Raw genomic sequence first — 3,229 nt, forward strand, 5'->3', positions numbered from 1 at the left:
TACATAGAATCAGGCCCATCAAGTTCAAATCCAAAACCCAGTTGGCCTGGCTTCCCTGGACTTTTGCATCTCAAGGAGTAGCTGCTGGGCTGACTGTGAAATCCACCCTAGATTCCTGAATCCCTAAACCCCCATGTCCCAAGCTCCAGGGTCAGATTACAGACTCCATTCCCTGCACATAGAGCAGAAAAGTATAGACTACCAAAACTCCCAGGTCTGTGTCTTGGGGTCACAGCCTAAAGAGTGGAAGGAAGTGACCTTTAGACCCACCCACTTACCAAATTGTGTAAATGAAGCAGTCCTTTACCCTCAGACATCAACGTAAAAAAAAAAAGTCCAATTGTTATTCAGTTTTCCTGATAGATTTTGCTTCACAATGAATTTCTTCTCTAGTATTTTATGATCTTAGATTTATTATTTTGTTTTTCATGTTCATTTGCTGATGTTCTAGTATCATACATGTTGATACATTTGTCTGTTAACTATGAATGGTTTTGCTGCATATATGCGTGCAATGAGAAAAGATCAAAAGGAGCTCAAGTCTTTGAAATGCACAGTATGTACTGTCTGAAGCCAAACCATGTTGGTACTTGGTGGATATGTTTCTAGGTATGCATAATGGACAGCCCTGCCCTTCACTTCAGAGCAAGCACAGGTATTATGTGACTGTTTCCTGTTGGCTTACTGCATAGTATGTAATTTAATTATGTAATTGAATCAATGTGTTAAGCAGTGCTTTACAGAGTTCCATGTTTATTCAGTGAACCAGTGATAAATATTTGCTGTGAATGGCACCCTAAAATGATTACCTGGGACACTGAATTGTATTTCAAAGTGTTTATTTTTATGCTTGTGATACCTATTTTCAGATTTCAAGCATACTGCAATCATGGCCTCAAGGGACTGAAAAATTTCTGACATCAATGAGGAATATAGAGCTGCTTAGACTTTGCCTTGCATCGGCATTGCCCCCAAGATCAAGAAGCAGGAGATGAGTTGTCTGAGGCTGAAACCAGAGATTTCTCAGTGTTTCTCCTTCAGTCCCTCCAGAAAATTTTGCCCTGAGCTAAACCCTGGTGGAATTTGTGGGATTAAGAAGCAGGAAAAGAAAAGGAAGGGACCAAGGAGAAACAGGTTGTCAGGGCAAGAAAAGCAAGGTGGAATTCAGGGGGCTGACAGGTGCTGAGAGCCATAGCTCTTGGGTTTAGGAGCCCACCAAGCCACAGAGATCATATTCAAGGCTTGAAGCAGCTCAGATACTACTTGTGTCGATCTGGTCTAAAACCATCTGGTATTTATTGGTGAGAATGACTTTGAAAGTTTCAGTAATGCTCTTTGCTGTACAACACCCCTGCCCTCATCTATTTGTTCTAACCTCTATCTTCACCCATCGTCCAAGCTGGATAAGGGGTGATAGCTAGTTTTAGCCTTCTGACTTCCATTGTTTATCTCTATAAAGGTAAAATAGATTGGCCTGTGATAATCACAGAGGGGTCTCTCTCTTATTTATTGCTGGCAAAATTCTTGCCAGAGTCCTCCTTAATAGGCTGATCCTACACCTGGAAGATGGTCAGCTACCTGAGAGCCAGTGTGGCTTCAGAAAGGGTTGAGAACAGTCAATATGGTGTTTGCTGCCCAACTAGTTCAGGAGAAATGCCAGGAGCAGAACAGAGATCTGTACACAACTTTTGTAGATCTGACCAAGGCCTTTGATACTGTCAGTCATCAGGGCTTATGGAAAATTTTGTCAAAATGTGGTTGCCCTGAGAAGTTCATCAGCACTGTATGTCAGTTGCACAATGGCATGCTTGCCAGGTTCTGGATAATGGACAATGCCCTCGTGCTTTCCCAGTCACCATTGGCATGAAACAAGGCTGTGTGCTCACTCCCATGCTTTTTAGCGTGATGTTTTCAGCCATGTTGGCAAATACTTTCAATCAAGGTCAGCTACTGCACCGATGGCAAATTCTTCAATTTGAAAAGGCTACAAGCCAAGACCAAAGTGGAGGGAATGTTGGTACGTGACTTTCTGTTTGCAGATGATTGTGTACTCTGAAGCTTAGATGCAACCAAGTTTAGATCGATTCTTTGCTGCTTGTGCTAATTTTGGCCTAAGAATACCAAGAAAACACAGGTGCTCTATCAGCCACCACCATGCCCTCCATACACGGAACCATGGGTTTCAGCAAATAGAGAAGTTCTGAATGCTGTGTTCACTTACCTTGGTAGTGTACTGTCCAGGGATGCACACATTGATAATGAGGTTGATGCAAGCATTGCCACAGCTCGCTCAGTGTTTGGGAGGCTCAGAAGGAAAGTGCGGGAGAGAAGAGGTATTAGACTGACTACCAGACTGAAGGTCTACAGGGCCATTGTGCTGACCTCATTGTTGTGTGCCTGTGAAACCTGGACAGTCTACCAGCACCAGGCCAGGAAACTGAATTGCTTCCATTTGAATTGTCTTAGGAATATTCTGAAGATCACCTGGCAGGATGAAGTATCAAACACTGAGGTCCTTACTTGAATTAAACTGCCAAGCATTCAGACTCTGCTTCAGAGAGTGCAGCTCCAATGGGCTGGCCACGTTGTTAGAATGTAAAACCTATGTTTGCCAAAAAGACTGTTTTATGGAGAACTGACACAGGGCAAGCGATAACAAGGACACTCTCGAGGTCTGTCTCAAGAACTTCGGAGTTGATTGTGTGACATGGGACACTGGCACAGGACTGCCCAGCATAGCATGCCCACATCAGAGAAGGTGCCGGTGCCCTATGAGCAAAGCAGAACTGAAACAGCTCAAAGGAAATGCTGGATGTACAAATCTGGAGAATCCACCCCAAATGTTCCCACGAACTGTTTGTGCCTGACCTGTGGTAGAGCATCCCGAGCTTGTATGGGTCTGATCAGCCCCAGTCGGACACAGTGAAACCGGACTTAGCAGAGCGATGTCGCTTTGGTCCTCTTCAGAACAAAGGACAGCCGCCAACAACCAGCCTCCTGCCTTCTTACACAGCTACGTCTTGTTAATAGTAACTTTTCAGGGGCGGCAGGTGGCTCAGCGAGTAAGAGCACCGGCTCCAGTGTCGGGATGACCTGGAGATCAAATCCCGTGCTCAGACACTTAGCACCCACCCAGAAACACCTGGCCGTGTAACCTTGAGCAAGTTACTTAAACCTGATTGCTTAAAAAAAAAAAAATAGTAACTTCTTGGGGTTTATGGTGTTTCTG

This window comes from Petaurus breviceps, unplaced genomic scaffold (assembly GCF_028583685.1).
Source record: "Petaurus breviceps papuanus isolate PSGF00001 unplaced genomic scaffold, PetGlider_PUasm1.0 183, whole genome shotgun sequence".
NCBI lineage: Eukaryota > Metazoa > Chordata > Mammalia > Diprotodontia > Petauridae > Petaurus > Petaurus breviceps.